Below are 26,014 nucleotides of genomic sequence, written 5' to 3'. Positions count from 1 at the left end.
ATTGGGGCAAGTGCATTTATTCATTGCCAGTGGGAGTGTAAATTGGTACAATTCCTATGGGAATATGTGTTGAGGACCAGCCTAAATAACAACAACAAAAATACTACTTGCCTGAGTATGGGTGTGGGGATTTAGAAATATAAGGAAAAAAAATACAAAGACACATGAAAAATAATAAAACAGAAAAATATAGAATAGTATCAGAAGGGAGTTCCAATGAATAATAAAATGACCCATGTTTAATTTCTAAGTGCCTAAAATACCCCAACCCTAAAAGGTAGGAGTAAAATTAAAAAAAAAAAAACTGCATTAACATGATACAAAGAAATGAATAGACCAGTTAAAGTTTGCAGGCTGTATCCATAGTTAAACATTCTGATGATAGGACAAAACAAGTCACACTCACACCATAGACCAAAACATTCTGTAGGCCAACCACTCCCTGAGTGGACTACAATGATATCTCCTTAAGGGAACTGAAACTTGGTTGGATACTTAGACTTTTGTTTGAAGTAGAAACATATCTACTTCTCTATTCCTGAAAATCACCAGTGGGATATTAGGCACACCTATTGACAATAACCTTGAGAGAGCAGAACCCTCTGACCTGAATCTAGGTTGGACCTTTTTTTACAAGAAGAAACACAACAACAGTCTTAAGGAATAGAGGTAAATTCTAACTCTCCAACCATTAGTCAAGGTGGAAATGGGCTCACATTTAAGGCATTCACAAATCTTTGTGGAGAATACTATAAAATCTAAAAATTGATCTAACACATTGTTCAAAAAATGCTGCACGTAGACACCTTGCTGCATCTACATCTTGCTACAGAGATATGATTTCATCCATGCATATTGCTGTTTTGTTCCTAATAGCCAGAAATTGGAAATAGGTAATAAATTAAATGAAAATGTACAGTTGCACAATGAGATATTATTCAGCTATGAAAATAGATGAAGTAAAATGGGTAAAACTAATATCAATCACCCAACATCTATTTCCTACCTGGTTGTCTTGCCTATACTTACTGCCTGGCTACTAACCAATCAACATTTTTTAAAGCAATACAAGTGATAAATTTTTACAGGGTACAAGATCATTGTCCCACAGCACCCCATGTATCAGGAATTGTTTACATATTGTTAAATCATTGACAATGAGGCTCCTGAAATATTATAGGAATTTGCCAATGCTATGTGGTTACCTTCAATAAACTAACAATAAGAACCTATGGTTGAAGCACTGGCTTATATTACCAAGCACAGAGATATCAAGTTGGTGCCCTGCTAGAGGTTTTATCCCTATGAAAAATCATTCACAGTCCTAGAAGGCATTATGGATCCTCCCACAAGAGAAAAGCAACCATCATTACCTGACTGTGAAGCCAGTGGTTACATTTTAATAAGTTCAAAGTCACTGGTGACCTAAGGCAATCTTTTAGGTATGAACCCTTATAAAAACAAAAAGAAAGCTTTGGGCTAGCAATATATAATGAAAAATATACTCATTCAAAAAGGGAGAACTGGTAGGACAACAAGGAAAGATTTTACCAAAGCAAGACTAAAATTTAGCAAAGCAAACATCCAATAGCTTAAGTCCATGCCCAACATCTATGGCTTCAATATTGTTTTTAGGAAACTCTTCCAAAACCTTGGTACTGTGTACTACACATGGACTGTCTGTCCTCTTTCACTCTGTGCCTAGAGCTATTCTTGAAAGATATGCCATATTTCTATCATGGCCATCATTGTAGAGTTTACATTGCAACTTTGGTTTTAACTTCATAGTTACAAGCAAGGACTTCATGGGATCCCTTTGAAGGGAACCAACCATGGTATGCATTGACAAGATTCAATGATGTTTTTATGGAAACTTACTCAATTTTCAGTGACCTATAGCTCTTGTATCCTACATACTATAAAATTGTATCCACGATGCTAATAAAATTTGGCATCTTTAGATGTCATTAATACCCTGCTTATCACAGTCACAGAAATATTTTAATTCTGGTGATTATGAACTGAAAAAAATGATTCCCTATTAAGTCCTCCTCTTCAAGTAGCGAATTCCTGCATTGGCACTCTCTGTTTAGCATATCTCTTTTTCAGATTGTCCCTTTGCAAAAAAACCTGACTTTTTTTTTACAAATGAGATTGATGTTTTGTAACATGGAACCATATCTATATATCTATCTATACCTCTATCTATCTATCTATCTATCTATCTATCTATCTATCTATCTATCTATCTATCATCTCTCTCTCTCTCATAGAGAGAGAATCTTTAAAATGTATCTTTTATATTTCCCATATATATAATGATACTACTCTCCTTAGAATTTGAAACCACTTTGTTTGTACCCTCTTGTTTTCATTCACATTCCTTTATTTACCATACTGCATATTTTACACATCTTTGTGTTGTCATTTTATTCTTTCTTTCTATAAATCTGAGTGGTAAACAGTAGACATACCACAGCTTTTATGCTACACTGTCATGAAATTGCCTTGACAAGTATATTACACCATTACTTACTCATTTAATTTCACTACAATTTTCAGGGCATATGAAATATGAGGCAAATTTTCTTTTTGCCAGTATTTATTATATCCAAATTCTATATGCAGTTTTCATTTTCTTTCAAAACATCACAAATGTGGTCTCTTTTTTTTGTATTGTTTTTGTTGTTGTTTTTTTTCCTTTTTTTTATTGAAAAAAAATTTCCGCCTCCCATTTCCCTCCCCCTCCTCCCGCCCCTCTCCCCCTCCCCCCACTCCTCTTCTCCTCCCTGTCCAGTCCCAGGAGCAGTCAGGGTTCCCTGCCCTGTGGGAAGTCCAAGGTCCTCCCCCCTCCATCCAGATCTAGGAAGTTGAACATCCAAACTGTCTAGGCTCACACAAAGCCAGAACCTGAAGTAGGATCAACACCCCATGCCATTGTCCTTGGCCTCTTGTCAGCTCTCATTGTCCACCATGTTCAGAGAGTCCGGTTTTATCCCATGCTTTTTCAGTCACAGTCCAGCTGGCCTTGGTGAGCTCCCAATAGATCGGTCCAACTGTCTCAGTGGGTGGGTGCACCCCTCGTGGTCCTGACTTCGTTGTACATGTTCTCCCTCCTTCTGCTCCTCATTAGGACCTTGGGAGCTCAGTCCGGTGCTCCAGTGTGGGTCTCTGTCTCTATCTCCATCCATCGCTAGATGAAGGTTCTATGGTGATATGCAAGATATTCATCAGTATGGCTATAGGATAGGATCATTTCAGGTTCCCTATCCTCAGGTGCCTAAGGAACTAACTGGGGACATTGCCCTGTGCATCTGGTAGCCACATCAAGTTCAAGTCTCTTGCCAACCCTTAGGTGGTTCCCTTAACTAAGATATGAGTTTCCCTGCTCCCCTATCCAAACTTCCTATATCCCCAATCATCCCATTTCCCCAAGTTCCCCTCATCCTCTCCTTCACACTTTTCTTTCTCCATCTCCCCTTACCCCCATCCCACCCTACCCCCAAGATTCCAATTTTTTGCCCAGCACTCTTGTCTACTTCCCATAGCCAGGAGGATAACTATATGTTTTTCCTTGGGTTTGCCCTCTTGTTTAGCTTCTTTAGGACCACATATTATAGACCCAGAGGCCCCCTCTCCCTAGCTAGAAACCAATTAGAGTCTGGATTCTGTATATTATTGTGTTTTCTTTGAATTTTTTGACTGTGAAGGATCTAAGTACAGCAAGATATTCCATTGTATGGGCTTCTAGGCTAAACCACCATGTATATTATAACGATATTATGACTTCAGAATTTGGGTCTAAGGATATGATGCTTTGGAAAAGAGGTTCTTCTTTAGTTTTCATGGAAGACGAGAAATATGGATTGCCTCCAGGCAAAGATGGTTTGATAGACCACACCCTCCTGAAAGGTTGCTGTGAACACCCTCAAAAATTACATTGCTCAACTGTTGACTGAGATGAACCTACCACATAGGATACATCATGAAACACCCAATTAACAATGCCCCCATACAGCACAAAGCAGTTTGGAGAGAAAAAACTGTGCCCATATTCCCAAATCTTGTTTATAAATGTTCTTTTACATTTAAAAGGGGATATGATATAAAGATAAATGATTTACATTGTTATAAATCTTGATTTATTGATACAAGTTTAAGGTCAATTGTGTTATATGTATATGCATTTCTGATCTTGATTAAGGTATTGTGATTGTGTCGCTCATTTAAAAATGTAATGTATAATTAAGAAATATAGGTTAATAGATAATTATCTATAATAGTCAAGTTTGTAGTCATGTTAATTAGATTTTCTGGGTATGTATAGATATATTTCAGATAGGTATTCTTCATATCTTTCAAAGAATACAGGATATAGAATTTTAAATGTTTTAATAACTTAGGACTTTTCGTAACAATGAGACGTGTGCTCCTGGCAGCACCAAGCTACTCCCTGAAGAAGATGGGCATCGAAGAGGCTCCTTGTGGAGTTGGTTAGCCATTTGTGGAAGAAACTGCTCTTGCCTGGACTGATGAATAAACTGGACACAAAGAACCCGCAGATATGACTACTGAACTTGCCTAAAGGTGAGATGGTCTTCGGGGTTCCTCCTTCATAAAAGAGTCTGTGAGACATTCTACAGGATACAAAAGAAAGTGACTGAACTACCTTTAAATTTTCCTGCTTCATGGAAATGTCTCCTGGATACTAAGGACCTGTAGGCTGAAGATGGATGCCCCAATGTTACAGAAGAACTTTGGGTAACTGTACAGGCAGCAAGATGTCTCTGTCATTTCTAGAGTTTTGGAAGTTGTTTACTTCTTGTTTACTTAGGTAGTATTATATCATCCTGGAGTCTTTGATGGAGCTGAAGAATATATGGTTATAGTTTTCCTTAGTTATAATAAAAGATAGAATTATCCAACAAGAGGCTAGAGAAAATGGGCCAAGCAGTATTTAAATGAATACAGTTTCTGTGTGATTATTTCGGGTGTAAGACAGCCGGGCAGCTGGGATGACAAGCAGCCAGCTGCTCCTGTTACAAAGTCCTATTTTGTTTTTTATGTATATATGGTTTTACTGCTCATCCTTGTGTGTTGGTCACAAGGTTGCAAAGTTCAATCCTGGGTTGGGGCATAATTATAGTAGTAGCATTAACTATTTATTCTTTTTTTTCTCTCATTTTTTTTATTCTTTTTTAATTAAAATTTCCAACTGCTCCCTGTTTCCCATTTCCCTCCCCCTCCTCCTACATATTGCCCCCTCCCCCCACTCCCCTCCCCCTATCCCCACTCCTCTTCTCCTCCCCCATGTCCATTCCCCCTCCCTCTCCATACTGAAGAGCAGTCCAAATTCCCTGTCCTACAGGAAGACCAAGGTCCTCCCACTTCTATCTAGGTCCAAAAAGGTGAGCATCCAAACAGGCTAAGCTCCCACAAAGCCAGTTCATGTATTAGGATCGAAACCTAGTGCCATTGTCCTTGGCTTCTCATCAGCCTTCATTGTCCGCCATGTTCAGAGAGTCCAATTTCAACCCATGCTTATTCAGTCCCAGTCCAGCTGGCCTTGGAGAGCTCCCAATAGATCAGTTCCACTATCACAGTGGGTGGGTGCATGCCTCGTGGTCCTGATTTCCTTGCTCATATTCTCCCTCCTTCTGCTCCTCATTTGGACCTTAAGAGCTCAGACCCTTGCTCCAAATTGGGTCTCTGTCTCTCTCTCGATCCATCGCCAGATGAAAGTTCCCGTGCCATTCCCCTTGGCCTCTCTTCAGCTCTCATTGTCCGCCACATTCAGAGAGTCTGGTTTTATCCCATGTTTTTTCAGTAGCAGTCCAGCTGGCCTTGGTGAGCTCCCAATAGATCGGCCCCACTGTCTCAGTGGTTGGGTGCACCCCTCATGGTCCTGACTTCCTTGTTCATGTTCTCTCTCCTTCTGCTCCTCATTATAACCTTGGGAGCTCAGTCTGGTGCTCCAGTGTGGGTATCTGTCTCTATCTCCATCCATCACTAGATGAAGGTTCTATGGCGATATGCAAGACATTCATCAGTATGATTATAGGATAGGTTCATTTCAGGTTCCCTACCCTCAGGTGCCCCAATGAACTAACTGGGGACATTGCCCTGGGCATCTGGTAGCCATTCCAAGTTCAAGTCTCTTGCCAACCCTTAGGTGGCTCCCTTAACTAAGGTATGAGTTTCCCTGCTCCCCTATCCAACATTCCTTTATCCCCAATCACCCCGATTCCCCCAGTTCCCCTCATCCTCTCCTTCACATTTTTCTCTCCCCATCACCCCTCATCCCCATACAACCCCACCCCCAAGATTCCAATTTTTTGCCCATCAATCATGTCTATTTCCCATAGCTGGGAGGATATCTATATGTTTTTCCTTGGGTTTACCCTCTTGTTTAGCTTCTTTAGGATCACAAATTATAGACTCAGTGGCCCCTATCCATGGCTAGAAACCAATTATGAGTGAGTACATCCCATGATCTTCTTTTTGGGTCTGGGTTACCTCCCTCAGGATCGTATTTTCTATTTCCATCCATTTGCATGCAAAATTCGAGAAGTCATTGTTTTTTACCGCAGAGTAGTACTCTAATGTATACATATTCCACATTTTCTTCATCCATTCTTCTATTGAAGGGCATCTAGGTTGCTTCCAGGTTCTGGCTATTACAAATAATGCTGCTATGAACATAGTTGGACAAATGCTTTTGTCATATGATAGGGCATCTCTTGGGTATATTCCCAAGAGTGCTATTGCTGGGTCCAGGGGTAGGTTGATCCCAATTTTTCTGAGAAACCGCCACACTGATTTCCGAAGTGGTTGCACAAGTTTGCAGTCCCACCAGCAATGGATGAGGGTACCCCTTTCTCCACAACCTCTCCAGCAAAAGCTATCCTTGGTGTTTTTGATTTTAGCCATTCTGACAAGTATAAGATGATATCTCAAAGTTGTTTTGATTTGCATTTCTCTGATCGCTAAGGAGGTTGAACATGACCTTAAGTATCTTTTGGCCATTTGAAATTCATTTGTTGAGAATTCTCTGTTCAGTTCAGTGCCCCATTTTTTATTGGGTTAATTATCCCTTTAAATTCTAGTTTCTTGAGTTCTTTATATATTTTGGAGATCAGACCTTTGTCTGTTGCGGGGTTGGTGAAGATCTTCTCCCAGTCAGTAGGCTGCCTTTTTGTCTTAATGACAGTGTCCTTTGCTTTACAGAAGCTTCTCAGTTTCAGGAGGTCCCATTTATTCAATGTTGCCCTTAATGTCTGTGCTGCTGGGGTTATACATAGGAAGCGATCTCCTGTGCCCATATGTTGTAGGGTACTTCCCATTTTCTCTTCTATCAGGTTCAGTGTGTTCAGATTGATATTGAGGTCTTTGATCCATTTGGACTTGAGTTTTGTGCATGGTGATAGATATGGGTCTATTTTCATTCTTCTACAGGATGACATCCAATTGTGCCAGCACCATTTGTTGAAGATGCTTTCTATCTTCCATTGTATACTTTTAGCTCCTTTATCAAAAATCAGTTGTTCATAGATTTGTGGGTTAAAATCCGGGTCTTCTCTACGATTCCATTGGTCGACTTCTCTGTTTTTATGCCAGTACCACGCTCTTTTCATTACTGTAGCTCTGCAATAGAGTTTGAAGTCAGGGATGGTAATGCCTCCAGAAGTTCCTTTATTGTATAAGATTGTTTTGGCTATCCTGGGTTCTTTGTTTTTCCATATAAAATTGATTATTGTCCTTTCAAGATCTGTGAAGAATTTTGATGGGATTTTAATGGGGATTGCATTGAATCTATAAATTGCCCTTGGTAGAATTGCCATTTTTACTATGTTGATGGTCCCAATCCAAGAGCAAGGGAGATCCTTCCATTTTCTGGTATCCTCTTCAATTTCTTTCTTCAATGCCTTAAAGTTCTTGACAAATAGATCTTTCACTTCCTTGGTTAGAGTTACCCCAAGATATTTTATGCTTTTTGTGGCTATCTTGAAAGGTGATGATTCTCTTATTTCCCTCTCTGCTTCCATATCCTTTGTGTATAAGAGGGCGACTGATTTTTTGGAGTTGAACTTGTATCCTGCCACAGTACTAAATGCGTTTGTCAGCTGTAGGAGTTCTTGGGTGGAGTTTTTGGGGTCGCTCATGTACACTATCATATCTTCTGCAAATAATGCAAGTTTAACTACTTCCTTTCCAATTTGAATCCCCTTTATCCCTTTATGTTGTCTTATTGCTATTGCTAAAACTTCGAGAACTATATTGAAGAGGTATGGAGAGAGTGGACAGCCTTGGCGTGTTCCTGATTTTAGTAGGATGGCTTTAAGTTTCTCTCCATTTAATTTGATATTAGCTGTCGGCTTGCTGTATATAGCTTTAATTATATTTAGGTATGACCCTTGTATCCCTAATCTCTCCAAGACTTTTATCATAAAGGGATGTTGAATTTTGTCAAATGCTTTTTCAGCATCTAATGAAACGATCATATGGTTTTTTTCTTTCAGTTTATTTATATGATGGGTTACATTGATAGATTTGCGTATGTTAAACCATCCCTGCATCTCTGGTATGAAGCCTACTTGATCATAATGGATAATTTTTCTAATGTGTTCTTGGATTCGGTTTGCCAGAATTTTGTTGAGGATTTTTGCGTCGATGTTCATGAGTGAGATTGGCCTGTAATTCTCTTTCTTGGTTGGGTCTTTGTGTGGTTTTGGTATCAGAGTTACTGTAGCTTCATAAAAGGAATTTGGCAATGACTCTTCTGTTTCTATATTGTGAAATACATTAAGGAGAATAGGTATTAGGTCTTCTTGGAAGTTCTGGTAGAATTCCGCATTGAAACCATCTGGTCCTGGACATTTTTTGGAAGGGAGGTTTTTGATAACAGCTTCTAATTCTTCACGACTAACAGGTCTATTTAGGTTGTTCACCTGGTCCTGGTTTAACTTTGGTATATGGTATTTATCTAAAAAAGCGTCCATTTCTTTTACATTTTCCAGTTTTGTGGCATACAGGCTTTTGTAGTAAGATCTAATGATTCTCTGAATTTCCCCCGTGTCTGTGGTTATGTCCCCCTTTTCATTTCTTATCTTATTAATTTGCAAATTCTCTCTCTGCCATTTGATTAGTTTGGATAGGGGTTTATCAATCTTGTTGATTTTCTCCAGGAACCAGCTTTTTGATTCATTGATTCCTTCAATTGTTTTCTGTGTTTCTATTTTGTTGATTTCAGCCCTCAGTTTGATTATTTCCAGTCCTCTACCCCTTCTAGGTGAGTCTGCTTCTTTTTTTCCTAGAGCTTTCAAGTGGGCTCTTAAGTCTCCAATGTGTGCTTTCTCTGTTTTCTTTAAGTGGGCAGTTAGTGCTATGAACTTTCCTCTCAGGACTGCTTTCATAGTGTCCCATAGGTTTGAGTATGTTGTTTCTTTATTTTCATTGTCTTCAAGAAGACTTTAATTTCTTTCTTTATTTCTTCCTTAATCCACGTATGGTTCAGTAGTTGACTATTCAGTTTCCATGAGTTTGTAGGCTTTCTGGGGGTAGCATTGTTGCTGAATTCTAGCTTTAATCCATAGTGATCTGATAAGATACAGGTGGTTATTAATATTTTTTTGTAACTGTGGATGTTTGCTTTGTTACCGAGTATGTGGTCAATTTTTGAGAAGGTTCCATGAGCTGCAGAGAAGAAGGTATATTCTTTCCTATTAGGGTGGAATATTCTATAGATGTCTGTTAAGTCCATTTGATTCATTACTTCCATTAATTCTCTTATTTCTCTATTAGGTTTCTGTCTAATTGACCTGTCCATTGGTGAGAGAGGAATATTAAAGTCTCCTACTATTAATGTGTGCGGTTTGATGGCTGCCTTGAGTTTTAACAATGTTTCTTTTACGTACGTGGGTGTTTTTATATTAGGGGCATAGATATTCAGGATTGAGACTTCATCCTGATGAATTGTTCCTGTTATGAGTAGAAAATATCCCTCTCCATCTCTTCTGATTGATTTAAGTTTGAAGTCAACTTTACTAGAAATTAGTATGGCCACACCTGCTTGTTTGTTAGGACCATTTACTTGATAAGCCTTATCCCAACCCTTTACTCTGAGTAGGTGCCTCTCTTTGTGGTTGAGGTGTGTTTCTTGTAAACAGCAGAATGTTGGATCCTGTTTTCGTATCCAATCTCTTAGTCTGTGCCTTTTTATAGGTGAGTTGAGTCCATTGACATTAAGTGATATTAATGACCAGTGGTTGTTAACTCCGGTCACTTTTTTAGTATTATATTTTGTGTGTTTCCCTTCTGTGAGTTGCGCTGGCAAAGGGTCTCTAGATGTCTGAGTTATTGTGGTCATTGTTGGACTCCTTGATTAGTGATTTTCCTTCTATTACTTTCTGTAAGGCTGGATTTGTGGCTACGTATTGTTTAAATTTGTTTTTATCCTGGAAAATTTTATTTTCTCCATTTATAGTGAACGAAAGCTTGGCTGGGTATAGTAGTCTGGGCTTGCATCCATGGTCTCTTAGTTTCTGCAGTACATCTATCCAGGACCTTCTGGCTTTCATGGTTTCCATAGAAAAGTCAGGTGTATGTCTGATAGGTTTACCTTTATAAGTAACTTGGCCTTTTTCCTTTGCTGCTCTTAGTATTCTTTCTTTATTCTGTATGCTTTGTGTTTTGATTATTATATGGCGAGAGGATTTTTTTTTTTTTGATCCAGCCTATTCGGTGTTCTGTATGCTTCTTGAACCTTCATAGTATATCTTTCTTTAGGTTGGGAAAGTTTTCTTCTATAATTTTATTAAATATATTTTCTGGACCGTTGAGCTGCGCTTCTTCTCCTTCTTCTATTCCTATTATTCTTAGGTTTGGTCTTTTTATTGTGTCCCATATTTCCTGAATGTTTTGTGATGAGAATTTGTTGGCCTTGCTGTTTTCTTTGATCAGCGTGTTTATTTTCTCTATGGTATCTTCAGAATCTGAGATTCTTTCTTCTATCTCTTGTATTCTGTTGGTTATGCTTGCTTCTGTAGTCTCTATTCATTTACCTAGTTTTTCCCTGTCCAGCTGGCCTTCTGTTTGTGTTTTCTTCTTTGCCTCCATTTCAGTTTTTACGTCTTGAACTGTTTCCATTATCTGTTTGATTGTTTTTCCTTGGTTTCCTAGGGTATCATTCACTGATATACTCAATTCTTCAAACTTTCTGTTATACTTCTCATCCATTTCTATAAGGGCATTTTTTACATGCTGTTTAAGGGCATAAATCACTTTCATAAAGTCAATTTTATCTACTTCTTCATGATTAAGGTGTTCATGTCCTCCTGTTGTGAGGTCGCTGGGTTCTGGTGGTTTCATATAGTTTTTCAGATTGTTGGGTGAATTCTTGCATTGGCGCCTGCCCATCTCTTTCTCCGAATGCTCCCCTATTGATCTTCTTTTACCGGATCAGGTCTCCTTGCCTACTGATGTACCTTCCCAGTGATGGCACTCTGCAGTGATAGCTCTCCTGGTGCTCCAGTGATATCTCTCCTGGTACCAATATCAGATCTCCATGCCCAAAGACGGCTCTCCTGGTACCCAGATTAGCTCTCCCACTGATGGCTCTCCTGGTGCCAAGATCAAATCTCCGTGCAGGTTGGGTAGTTCATAAACAAAGTGTCTACCTTGCTTGGTGCAGGCAGGCCAGTGAACCAAAGGAAGTCTCGCCTGCCTATTTGCCCTGAGGATTTGCCCCCAGCGCCAGACAGACTGAGCTGGATGGTGTTATGTGCCCAAAGAGGAAAGGGGGCAGAAGGAATAAGGGTTCTGGATGCAAGCTGGGTGGATCAAGAAGAGAGAGGCAGTATGTGGGGTGTAGAGCCCCTGCAGGGAGCCCAGGGAGTATATGGTGGGGGGATGAGGAACTTCAGAGTTCCCTGTCCAGCGCTGCTTCCGCCGCCGCCAGTCAGGTCACAAACTCACCCCGCTGCTGTCTCTCCTGGTGCCGAGATCAGATCTCCGTGCAGGTTGGGTAGTTCATAAACAAAGCGACTACCTTGCTTGTTGCAGGCAGGCCAGTGAAACAAAGGAAGTCTCGCCTGCCTACTTGCCCTGAGGATTTTCCCCCAGCACCAGACAGACTGAGCTGGATGGTGTTATGTGCCCAAAGAGCAACTATTTATTCTTTATCTAAGGGTGGGATCACACAAAATTTTACAATGTCTTATTTAGGTATCTATTCCTAAGACCTATAGCAGACTTTGTGGTTTTCTTGCTCTTAGAATATTTCTTACTCTTCTTCCATGATTTTCCTGAGCCATAGATGTATGATCTTTGATGTAGAAGTACCTATTGTGACTGGGATCCCCATAATCTGTTGGGCTCTACATTGTGTCTAGTAGTCATATTCTATGATGTTTCCATTTGCTATTAAAAAACATTTCTTTGGTGAGGGGTGATAACTGCGCTTATCTGTGAGTTTAAGAATAAGGTTTAGAAAGTAGTAAGAGTTTATGATGGTCTTAAAAAGAGGAACTGGTAGATTATCTTCTATTTTCCTTTAATTTACTAATGCCAGGACTCTGGCTAGATTTCCAATAGAGAGCAGAATTTTCTTTTTCTTTTTTTTTTTTTAAATATTTATTTATTTATTTATTTATTTATTTATTTATTTATTATACAATATTCTGTCTGTGTATATGCCTGCTGGCCAGAAGAGAGCACCAGACCCCATTACAGATGGTTATGAGCCACCATGTGGTTGCTGGGAATTGAACTCAGGACCTTTGGAAGAGCAGGCAATGCTCTTAACCTCTGAGCCATCTCTCCAGCCCCTAGAGAGCAGAATTTTCATCTGCAACATTGGGGCATCTATCTTTAGCCTATAGACCTAGTATATCTGACAGACTCTTCTGTGCAGCAGAATATTATGAAGGGATGTCCATTCTTGTCTTGGCAATGTTTAGCAGTCACTTTTTGTTTCCTGCTTATCCACTTAGGACAGCATACTGTCAGGAGTCAAGGCAAGGGCATTTTCTTGCCCAGTCGCTTATTTTCCTACTAAGAAAATGAATTCTATATGAAGTTTTTTGATGCCCCTCATCTTTGCTTAAGTAGATTAGTGCTGCCTGTAACAGATGTGTCTCCTTGTCGTAAATAAAAAGCCTATGTTATTAAAACATCTTTACATGCTGTATTCTGAAGATCTCTGAAATGCTTGAAGATGGAATGTTTATCAAAAATATATTTTGTTTGGCCTTGAAAACATATCTAATATGATTACAAGTTTGATTGTTGTGAGTAATTAAGTACTAACCTGAATTTCCTTTTTATACTAAACAGTAACAATTTTCAAGAAATATAAATGTACATTACATAGTTAAATGAGGTGTATAGGAACAATATTTTGAATAAGACTAGAAATGTTTGGACACTAAGTTCTAATAAAATTAATCTCAAATTTGTATCTATACATAAAATTTGTATACAATATATGAAAATCCAACCCAGTATAAAATATGTAAAACTAGTATTTGCTTTTGGAAAAGTAGATTTAATAATATACATTTTTATCTTATCATATCTATAGCCTCCCTTTTTTTTTTCAAAGTAGATCAAATAATCTAACCTTTTATCCTATCAAGTCTGTATTCCGCCATTTTTTTTTCTTTTCAAAACAAAAATCCTGAATCTAATCTCCCTTGTTTATCTTTTTTTTTTCAGATCATTACCAATAATAACTTGTAACCAATTCTGCTAAACAATGACAAATATCCATAACCCAATGATGTACCAAAAGTCTTCGCACCCTACCTCTAAGGAATGTAGGCATTGTGTTCTTAAATTTATTTCCTGCTGTCCAGAAGTAATGGCATCTTTATGAGATCCTGAAAAATTTAGGTTAATTGTCAAGTGCTGGGAGCTGTAATTGTATCATTTGTTGTTCAGTATCTGTGTGATGAGAAAATCCATGGCTTATTTTAAGTCCTGGCTTGAGAAATCTGTGAGACTTGATCATCTCAGTTAGCTATCTCAAATTTGTTCTGAGTGGTTTGTATACCAAAGCCAATCTTTATTTGGTATTTTCAGCGTAGTGGTGTTATAGTCTTAGAGAAATCATTCTGGAGGTGTACCATCTTACTTTTGGAGACCTCAAAGTTCACTGTTAGATGAGCTCATGGTTCACTGTAGAAAACTGATAGGGACTCAAAACTGAAATCATGTACACAAAGGTAGATGAAAATTTTTTCTAGAATTAGTACTCTATATAACAATTAATATCATGAGAAAAAGTTATCTATATACATATATATACATACACATATATATTAATCTTATAAAATTTATACCTTATAAAAAGCTTTTAAAGAGTCAATATAAAACCACAGGATTATGAGATTAGTGGCAAGAAAGTAGTCCCTAAATATTTGCTTTTCTTCTTTTCTATATCAGGTGACTCTTCTGACAAGGGACATGGATTTTTAAATTTGCCCTAATAAATATGCTTAGATTTAGAGAAGGAAAGTGCCACACTTCAAATCTAAAGCCAGATTTAATCTCTAACTAGACTAGGGCTACAAAAAGACCATTTGCATCATATGTCTTTAGAGAATAGCTGAAAGAGACATTGGGGAATATTTATGAAATCTTAGTCTCTGGGAATGTGACAAACTAATAGACCAATTTATTCTTTTGGGGGACTTTTTTCTGGATGATTTGTTTTTCTTCAGATGTCTCTTTTGTACAGTAGTATTTGGATTCTTTAGATAGAAACAATACTATTTCCAAAATTCTAATCTTTGGTATATTCTTTTTTGGCAAGTTATTTCTGATTAAATGAAAACCATCTGCAATAAATCTCTCCTAATTTGCCCATTTGGGGGTCTTATATTTTGTAAACCTATTTTATAGCATAAATACTTAATAGCATCTCATCTTTGCATTTTTTTCAGAAACAATTTATAATCTTCAACAATGCAAAATTTTCTTTGAAGACTTCTAGCGTTTTTTATAAAGTATGTACATTTGAATCAGATAGTAAATGTTGTCCATGTAATGCTAAACCATAGATTCAGGATATTGCTTACGTATCATTTCCAATAGCTGCTCTACAAAATATTGTCACAGGGTGAGGCTATTTAACATTCCCTGTAGGAGAATCTTCCATTAATATATCTTAGTTTGCTGGGATTTATTATAACTAGGCCCTGAGAAGGTGAATTTTACTCTTTCTCTTGTAAAGGTATAGTGAAGAAACAACCTTTTAAATTAATTGCTTAAAAGAGGCCATCCTTTATGAAATACAGTAGGGAAAGGAAGTTCAGACTATAGAGAGCACATTGGCTGAATCACATTATTATTAGATCTGTTACCATTCTCCATTTTCCAGATTATTTTTAAAACAAATGCAGGAGAATTCCAAGGGCTTGTTGATTCTTCAGTATGTTTTGTATTTAGTTGCTAGTATACTAGATGTTCTAAAGTTTGAAGTTTCTCTGTTGTTAAATGATATTACACAAACCATACAGAATTTTCCAGCAGCCATTTTAAAGGTAAGGCTGTGGATGACTTTGATATATCAGCAGCTATTTTTCCCTGTTCTTGTACAACCTGAATGTTTGGTGACTATTCTTTATAAAATCATATAATAATTTTCTCAGAATCATATATTAATTTGTGGTTTGTTTCTATGATTTGTGATATGTTGATATGAATATTCTATTGCTACATCAAATCACCTCCCCACAAATTCATTACTAATTGAACAACACATGTTTAAATATTCCTCTATTTTCTTCTGGCCCTGTACATTCAACCCATCTTGCCCTCTGTTTTGCCTGAGATAAAGTTCTAATTCCTAAAAAATGAGCATTTATGTTCTGAGATCAATTAAGATGTGAATATTCTGATCAAATTATTATTATATTTACACCTTTTTCCACAAGACCTTCAAAGACAATGCCATTTATGTTCATTTTTAATTTTTGTCTTTGTTCTTTTGTAGATGTTTGCCAAATACTCACTTTATTGTTTTTTCTAAACTTTTTATTCTCTCTTTTAAAGCTGTTCTATTATCCAGAGAAATACGATTTCTTACAATAGGCATTAGGTTCTTTAATTGCTCTAGGAAGAAATTTCCTCTGCAATGGCAGAATACAACTAAACAGGATTTTGCATAGGGGCCTATTAGAGATCCCTCAAAAGAATCTTCTGACAACAAAGAATTACCTTGAATATCTCTTGTTAACCCACATTCATTAGTCCAATGCCTACCTTTGCCATACCTTCTGCATAATCCAGAAATTAGGGGCATTCTTATATTGATTATGCTTAGAAAAAAATGTTTCTAGGAATAACATATTTATAAACTATTTTTAGGTGACTTGTTAGCCACAATTGAAACAGTTGACATTTCAGTTTTTCTTCTAACCTCTGGAAATCACTTCTCATAACCAAATATCATTATGGTTGAAAGATTCAATATTAATTGTATCTCAGATCAATTCTTTCAAAGGTGCAGACCTTGCCTTTAATGGCATAATTATCCTTTTGCGTTGAGAACTAGCATTTTCAAAAGCCAGAAATTTAATTATTATTTGTCAGTCTTATGAATTTGGTATCATTCTAATTATTGGTGATATCATTCTTTTAAAGAAATCAGTGGCTAGGCCTTTAATCCCAGCACTCAGAAGGCAGAGGCAGGCATATTTCTATGAGCTCAAGTCTAGCCTGGTGTACCAGAGCTAGTTTCAGGGCAGCTAAGACTGTTACAAAGAGAAACTATCTTTAAAAAACAAAAACAACAAAAAAGGAAGGAAGGAAGGAGGGAAGGAAGGAAGGAAGGAAGGAAGGAAGGAAGGAAGGAAGGAAGGAAGGCAGAGATCAGTGAAGGTTTTTTTCTTTTGTGCCCATTATGATCTTAGTGAAGAATTCAATATTATTTCCTACTTCTTTAAAACTTTTCCAAGAATTAAAAGCTGCTGTATGGCATAAAGCCAGGATGTTACCATCATCTAGGGATTGTCTTTCTATAGTAGCATAATCTCCTTCTCCATGAAGTTGGTCTTGCAAGATTTCCATACCTCTAACTTTACTCCATTGTTTGATAGTCTTATCCCATTCTCTGAACAAGGTACTCCATTGTAATTGTGGAACTGGCTCAGCTATAAACAAGTCTATTCAGTCTGTGGTGATAATTCTATTTAAAACTGACCGTGAGTTTGACATTTTATTCACAAAAGGTGAATTCATGTCATATGAGACTACTGTTCCTTTGAATCTCCGTAAATCTAACATTGGCAAAAATAGTTCATTCAGCTCTTAGAGAGTCTCTACTACTTGACAATTCTGTAAAGTTACTATATATACTAAAGTTGGTTGTTTGAATATCTTATACTCTTCCTCTCTATTCTTATAATGCAACACTGAAATTGGTTCTCCATTAAATTCCTCTGTGTGGTTTTGAAAAACTTAATAATCTGTTTCATTAACTTTTTTTAAAAAAGTTGTATTTTATCACTCAGATTAACTGATGTTTTAGTGATAAAGCAAAAATGATAAAGATGATAATCTTTAAAATTGACATTATATAAATCACATCTAAATTTGCTATCCTCTCATTTAATTGTTCTATTTTCAAACAGTCCAGCATATTATGATGCAGAGACCCAACTACCTCCATTGTAATGTGTTTCCCACTTTTTAAACTAATTCCTCCTTCAAGAATTCACAATTATATTATTAAATCTGTTGTTGTTGATGATGATGATAATGATGATAAATATTTGAGACTAATTTTTGCTTCATAGAGCAGAAAAGCAGGACTGGATTTTAAGGTAGTTATGTAGTTTGATGGCAGACCTAGACAGGGGTTCAGGGAGAGCTGCCAGACGAGAAGGAAAAGATTAGCCAGTGGTGACTCTGGCTGCATGTAACCCCGGCCTATACTTGTGACTGTGAAGCCACAGGCAAATAGATTTCTCATAAATTCATAAACCAAATGTTGGGTGCCAGATGTAGCACAAATAATTAAAATTCGGAGACAGAAGGGTTAAATATCAAGATTAGAGAAGCAGAGCAATAAGCCACTAACAAAACATTTTACCTTTAATATTGCTTAGACTGAAGGTGCAATCCTCAGACTCCCTTGATTGTCTTATGTCTCCACCAAACATCAGATTCCATATACCATTGATTTCCTGTATCTTCCTCTTTATATTTTTCTTTCTGCCCAGCCATATTGCTCACATTTCTACCTTCCTTGTGTTGAGATTAAAGGTATGTGACTCCCAAACACTGGGATTAAAGATGTGTGCCACTACCACCTGGACTTGTTTTTTTGATCCATCTTATGTAGCTCAAGGTGACCTTGAACTCACAGAGATCTGTCTGCCTCTGTCTTCTGACTCCTGAGAATAAAGGTATGTGCCACTATTCCCTGAATTCTAGTGTCTTAGCTTTGCACTCTGATCCTCAAGCAAGCTTTATTGATTAAAATACAAATAAAAATGTCACTACAGTTGTGCTTCACTAAACATAAAATTTTCTAGGTCCATCTATTTATTTGCAAATTTTATACAATTATTCTTTATAATCGAATAGTATTCCATTATTGATGGGGATTTTTTTTGTCTGCCAATAATCTTTGAGTGGTGTGATTAGATTAAGGCATGACTTTTGTGTACCTGGAGAAAAATGCAGGGCTACCCAAGGTTTACTCTCTTTCTCTCTGTGGGTTTTGTGCTACACAGCTGATCTTGGATTTCTCATTTTTGTTTTGTAAATTTGCTCCTTATAATAAAAAATATATACTTGGTCTTTCTTTTAACTAGCTTGGGTTTTTTTTTAAATATAAAATTAGATCCAATTTTATTAAGGATTTCAAATTACATATTTTAGATTTCTAGAATGGAATAGAACCATTTGGGGACTGACAAAAAATGTCATGATTAACACTGCCCCCATGTTCTGAGTACATTCCCATTATACAAGATGAACCTGTTCACTTTGGCAACAACTAATTCCTAAGCAAGAAAGGGAAAGTCTGTGCTAACTCTTTATGGTCACTGAAAACAGGATTTGATCTTTAGATTACAAACTTTAATGTTCAAGAAAATAAGCTCTGTTTAGATGAACTGTGATTACAGAAAACAGCACAAACTATCTAATAGAAAGCCCCTAAATTATTTTCAAAATAAAGGAAGAAATATAATTGGGTAAGGATTTCCAGTACTTAAAAATTTTTGGAAGAGGTTAGTTATAAAGTATGTTCATATACTAAGAACTTAAAACTAAAATTTTACAAAAAGAACTACAACCTCTCCTCAAAAGGAAAAAAAACTTGATGTAAATTTTCTTGATAGCAGGAATGTTACAAAAATGCTCCAAGTACAACCCAATTAATATACCCTGTGAAGAAAAGTTCCATCCCCCAAAATGAACAGTAATTACCCTGAGGTATTTTAAATGTGGCTCTTAACATCTAAAAGTTAAATGTCATGAACCCCTGTAATGGCCTCATTGCCACTTTGGGATTTATTACAGCGTGGTCACTTGGAACACCCAAAGGGGGTGGGACTAAATAAAAGTCAGAAACCCTTTAATCTCCTGAAGTCATGTACTAATTTCACTGATTCCTGCTATAATAAAAGCTACACACTCAAAGCTAAAATAGAGGTATTTAAAATTCATTCTCCAATTTAATTATTTGTGTTTGGTGTGAATATAATGCTGACCATCACACTTGTAGTACAAAGGCATGATTTTTTTTTGAATGTTTAGTAAGACTGAGAAAATTTGTGAGATTTACCCTAATATGCCTTAACATATTTGTGAGGTAGTAAAATACTTAGTGCTCAAGGATGAGTAGTGTGTCATTTAGCTAGCCTGGTTTATTCTCGACCTGAGATAATTCAACAGTTTGGCACCCAACATGAGGCTCAGGTTCCCCGTGGCTCCAGCGAGCCACTGCCAGGCTTCACTGTGTGGGAGGCCATAAATAGCTGCTAGCCTCTGCATCATCTTAGAGCTGCTTTGAGTACCGAGATACCTGCGTCATTGGCATCCTGTGTTCTGGCTTGTGGGTTCAGCTTTCCCCGGCATGCCATGGAAGCTCAGGCAGGGTGTGAGCTCCTCTGGGTGTCTCTGTTGGCATTGCTGTTCGGCTGGACCAGAGTGGCTGCTGACCAGTCTGGGACCTCCGAGGAGCACAGAGTCTATGATTTGCAGTAAACAACTGCTTTTAATTTGAGAATATTTTTCAGATAACTTAACAACACAAAAATTCAACAGTTTTTTTATACTTATACCATATATGATATTATGCAAAGTTTGTGTAATTTTCCTTCTGCATTCCTCTATTTAATTCTGGGGATTAGCTTTGTCCTTCATATATTCTCCTTAAAATCATTGTTTAATAATGGGGCCAGAAATGAGATGTTTTCAAAATAATACATTCTTTACAGACTGATAATGACCAATTAAAATAATTCAACACTCTAAAAAAGAATACAACCAATTTAACAAACAAAACAAATCAATGACAAAGGGTACAAAGACATTGTCTTAAAAAATCCGTGCTATTAAATGTATTAATCAAAATGTGTTAAACACTTATAATAGATTGACAAATAAAATGTCTCTCCCAAAAGGTAAAATGTGCACTATAAGAATTATTCTAAAAATGAGAAGTTATCTTTATTAAACAGACTTTACACCTGAAAATCCTCAATGAAGACATTTAAGCAAAACATCAGACAGGAGATCCAGATGTTGCAAAAGACAATGCTAAAAAGATTTAAAAAGATTTTTAAAAATTATCAAATGTAATAACCAGGGACAAAAGGTATAAAGACAAAATTTTGCCTCATCAGTATGTACCAAACTCTAAAATAGCTTACCCAGAGTTTTAACTGCATATCCAGTGATCTCAAAAAGAACATCTGATACCAAGTACCCTAAGATAGTCAAAAATATACATAAAAACTCATATATATGACTGAGCTAAAAAAATTAAACAATACTTTCTTATAAAATATATTCATCCTTTGTAAAAAATATAGTTAAAATGTGGGCTTCAAGCTATAAGACATTTAAATTGTTCCTATTTTCTGGCTATTATCAATAGGGTGAGTATGAATATGTATGAGAAAGAGTCTGTGAAGTAAGACATCAGATACTTTGGGAATATATGCCAAGGAGTGGCATAGCTGAGTAAAATGGTAGATTTATTCAGGTTTTTGAGGATTCTCCATACTGATTTGCAGAAGGGCTGCAACAATTTGAATTCCCAGCAACAGAGAGGAGGTTTCCTTACTTTACATGTTTGTTAGCTTTAATTGTCAGTGATTTTATTGATCTAGCCATTCTCATGGGTGAAAAGAAATATCAGAATTAATTTTTATAATTGGAAAGATTGTTAACAATTTTTGAAGTATTCCATAGGCTTTTTTATTTTATTTTTCTATAAAAAAATCTCTCGTTAGATTTCTAGCCCATAAGTTTTAATTGGTTCATCTTTTTCTTTGTTAAAAATATGGTTAAAATTATCTCCCATATTATGTTGTTTATTTCTTTGTCTTACTGCTTTCTTAGCTGTGCAGAGCCTTTATAATTTTGTGAACTACCACTCATCAATTGTTGACCTTAATACCTTAGCAAATGGTGTCTTATCCAGTAAGTGCTTTCCAATTCCCATATTTTGTAGGGTACTCCAATTTTTCTTCTAGAAATTTTAGTAGTTTAGATTTTTAGTTGAGGTCTTCATCAACTTGGATCTCATCTTTATGCAGGATGATAAACATCAGTATTATTTCATGTTATGAAATATGGACATCCACTTTTCCAAGTGCAATTTGTCAAAGATATTGTTATTTTTTCCAGTGTAAATTTTCTTTTCCCTCACTGTCAAATATTAAACAACAGTAGTTATGAGTTTCATGATTGGGTTTTCTATTTTTTATACTTATCCAATTGCTCATTATGTGTTTTTGTTCCAGTGCTATATTGTTTTTATTATTATAGGTCTATAATATATCTTAAAGCTTATACTAACAATCACTCTAATTTTTTTCTTTCTGTTCAAGATTTCTTTGACTATTCTCAATGATTTCTGCTTCCATATAAATTTTAGGACTATAATTATGCTTTTATGAAGGATTCTGTAGGTATTTTCTTTGGGATAAAAGAATATGTAAATTGCTTTAGGAAGAATGGTCAGTATCACAATATTAATTCCAAAAATACATGAATATGGAATGTCTTTCATGTTACTAGTGTCTTTCTCAATCTTATTCTTCAGAGATTTGAAGTTTTCCTTGTAGAGTACTTTCACATAGTTAGGTTTATTCGAAGATATTGTCTTGTCTTTGATTTTATTGGAAATGGACATGTGTCCATGAATGATGTGGGAGGGTCTTCTGTTTTGTGTTGATTTCATGGGTTAATAAAGAAACTGCCTTGGCCATATGATAGGCCAGGCCTTAGGTGGGTGGAGTAGATAGAACAGAATGCTGGGAGGAAGAGGGAAGTGAGGCAATTGCCATGCCTCTCCTCTCTGGGTCAGAGATGCCATGGAGCCAGTTGCCAGGTCAGACATGCTGAATCTTTCCCGGTAAGCAACCATAGCTTATTAGAAATTCTGGTATAAAGCTAGCAGTACAGGAGCCGGGCGGGATGAAAGGCAGGCCTGTTTGCCTCCTTCTATACATGATCTATTTCTCAATGCGTGTGTTGTTAGTATGCATAAAGGCTAATAATTTTTATAAGTTAATATTGTGCCCTGCCACTTTGCTGAAATTGTGATTGTTTCAGGAAATTTTCTTTTTTTTTTATTCTTTTTTAATTAAAATTTCCAACTGCTCCCCAATTCCCATTTCCCTCCCCCTCCTCCCACATATTGCCCCCTCCCCCACTCCCCTCCCCCATCCCCCCTCCTCTTCTCCTCCCCCCAGGCCATTCCCCCTCCCTCTCCATACTGAAGAGCAGTCCAAATTCCCTGCCCTACAGGAAGACCAAGGTCCTCCCACTTCCATCCAGGCCCAGGAAGGTGAGCATCCAAACAGGCTAAGCTCCCACAAAGCCAGTTCATGTATTAGGATCGAAACCTAGTGCCATTGTCCTTGGCTTCTCATCAGCCTTCATTGTCCGCCTTGTTCAGAGAGTCCAGTTTCAACCCATGCTTATTCAGTCCCAGTCCAGCTGGACTTGGAGAGCTCACAATAGATCAGTTCCACTCTCACAGTGGGTGGGTGCACGCCTCGTGGTCCTGATTTCCTTGCTCATGTTCTCCCTCCTTCTGCTCCTCATTTGGACCTTAAGAGCTCAGACCCTTGCTCCAAATTGGGTCTCTGTCTCTCTCTCGATCCATCGCCAGATGAAAGTTCCCGTGCCATTCTCCTTGGCTTCTCGTCAGCTCTCATTGTCTGCCACATTCAGAGAGTCCGGTTTTATCCCATGTTTTTTCAGTAGCAGTCCAGCTGGCCTTGGTGAGCTCCCAATAGATCGGCCCCACTGTCTCAGTGGTTGGGTGCACCCCTCATGGTCCTGACTTCCTTGTTCATGTTCTCTCTCCTTCTGCTCCTCATTATAACCTTGGGAGCTCAGTCTGGTGCTCCAGTGTGGGTCTCTGTCTCTATCTCCATCCATCGCTAGATGAAGGTTCTATGGCGATATGCAAGATATTCATCAGTATGATTATAGGATAGGTTCATTTCAGGTTCCATATCCTCAGTTGCCCCAATGAACTAACTGGGGACATTGCCCTGGGCATTTGGTAGCCATTCCAGGTTCAAGTCTCTTGCCAACCCTTAGGTGGCTCCCTTAACTAAGGTATGAGTTTCCCTGCTCCCAATCCAACCTTCCTTTACCCCCAATCACCCCGATTCCCCCAGTTCCCCTCATCCTCTCCTTCACACTTTTCTCTCCCCATCTCCCCTCATCCCCATCCCACCCCACCCCCCAAGATTCCAATTTTTTGCCCATCAATCTTGTCTATTTCCCATAGCTGGGAGGATATCTATGTTTTTCCTTGGGTTTACCCTCGTGTTTAGCTTCTTTAGGATCACAAATTATAGACTCAGTGGCCCCTATCCATGGCTAGAAACCAATTATGAGTGAGTACATCCCATGATCTTCTTTTTGGGTCTGGGTTACCTCACTCAGGATCGTATTTTCTATTTCCATCCATTTGCATGCAAAATTCGAGAAGTCATCGTTTTTTACCGCAGAGTAGTACTCTAATGTGTATATATTCCACACTTTCTTCATCCATTCTTCCATTGAAGGGCATCTAGGTTGCTTCCAGGTTCTGGCTATTACAAATAATGCTGCTATGAACATAGTTGGACAAATGCTTTTGTCATATGATAGGGCATCTCTTGGGTATATTCGCAAGAGTGCTATTGCTGGGTCCAGTGGTAGGTTGATCCCAATTTTTCTGAGAAACCGCCACACTGATTTCCAAAGTGGTTGCACAAGTTTGCAGTCCCACCAGCAATGGATGAGGGTACCCCTTTCTCCACAACCTCTCCAGCAAAGGCTATCCTTGGTGTTTTTGATTTTAGCCATTCTGACAGGTGTAAGATGATATCTCAAAGTTGTTTTGATTTGCATTTCTCTGATCGTTAAGGAGGTTGAGCATGACCTTAAGTATCTTTTGGCCATTTTAACTTCTTCTGATGAGAATTCTCTGTTCAGTTCAGTGCCACATTTTTTAATTGGGTTAATTATCCTTTTAAAGTCTAGTTTCTTGAGTTCTTTATATATTTTGGAGATCAGACCTTTGTCTGTTGCGGGGTTGGTGAAGATCTTCTCCCAGTCAGTAGGCTGCCTTTTTGTCTTAATGACAGTGTCCTTTGCTTTACAGAAGCTTCTCAGTTTCAGGAGGTCCCATTTATTCAATGTTGCCCTTAATGTCTGTGCTGCTGGGGTTATACATAGGAAGCGATCTCCTGTGCCCATATGTTGTAGGGTACTTCCCATTTTCTCTTCTATCAGGTTCAGTGTGTTCAGATTGATATTGAGGTCTTTGATCCATTTGGACTTGAGTTTTGTGCATGGTGATAGATATGGGTCTATTTTCATTCTTCTACAGGTTGACATCCAATTGTGCCAGCACCATTTGTTGAAGATGCTTTCTTTCTTCCATTGTATACTTTTAGCTCCTATATCGAAAATCAGTTGTTCATAGATTTGTGGGTTAAAATCCAGGTCTTCTATACGATTCCATTGGTCGACTTCTCTGTTTTTATGCCAGTACCATGCTGTTTTCATTACTGTAGCTCTGTAATAGAGTTTGAAGTCAGGGATGGTAATGCCTCCAGAAGTTCCTTTACTGTATAAGATTGTTTTGGCTATCCTGGGTTCTTTGTTTCTCCATATAAAGTTGATTATTGTCCTTTCAAGATCTGTGAAGAATTTTGATGGGATTTTAATGGGGATTGCATTGAATCTATAAATTGCCCTTGGTAGAATTGCCATTTTTACTATGTTGATACTCCCAATCCAAGAGCAAGGGAGATCCTTCCATTTTCTGGTATCCTCTTCAATTTCTTTCTTCAATGCCTTAAAGTTCTTGTCAAATAGATCTTTCACTTCCTTGGTTAGAGTTACCCCAAGATATTTTATGCTGTTTGTGGCTATCTTGAAAGGTAATGATTCTCTTATTTCTCTCTCTGCTTCCATATCCTTTGTGCATAAGAGGGCGACTGATTTTTTGGAGTTGATCTTGTATCCTGCCACAGTACTAAATGCGTTTATTAGCTGTAGGATTTCTTTGGAGGAGTTTTTGGGGTCGCTCATGTACACTATCATATCTTCTGCAAATAATGCAAGTTTAACTTCTTCCTTTCCAATTTGAATCCCCTTTATCCCCTTATGTTGACTTATTGCTATTGCTAAAACTTCGAGAACTATATTGAAGAGGTATGGGGAGAGTGGACAGCCTTGGCGTGTTCCAGATTTTAGTGGGATGGCTTTAAGTTTCTCTCCATTTAATTTGATATTAGCTGTCGGCTTGCTGTATATA

This window comes from Chionomys nivalis, chromosome X (assembly GCF_950005125.1).
Source record: "Chionomys nivalis chromosome X, mChiNiv1.1, whole genome shotgun sequence".
NCBI classification, from domain to species: Eukaryota; Metazoa; Chordata; class Mammalia; order Rodentia; family Cricetidae; genus Chionomys; species Chionomys nivalis.
Note: the sequence above shows the minus strand (reverse complement) of the source record.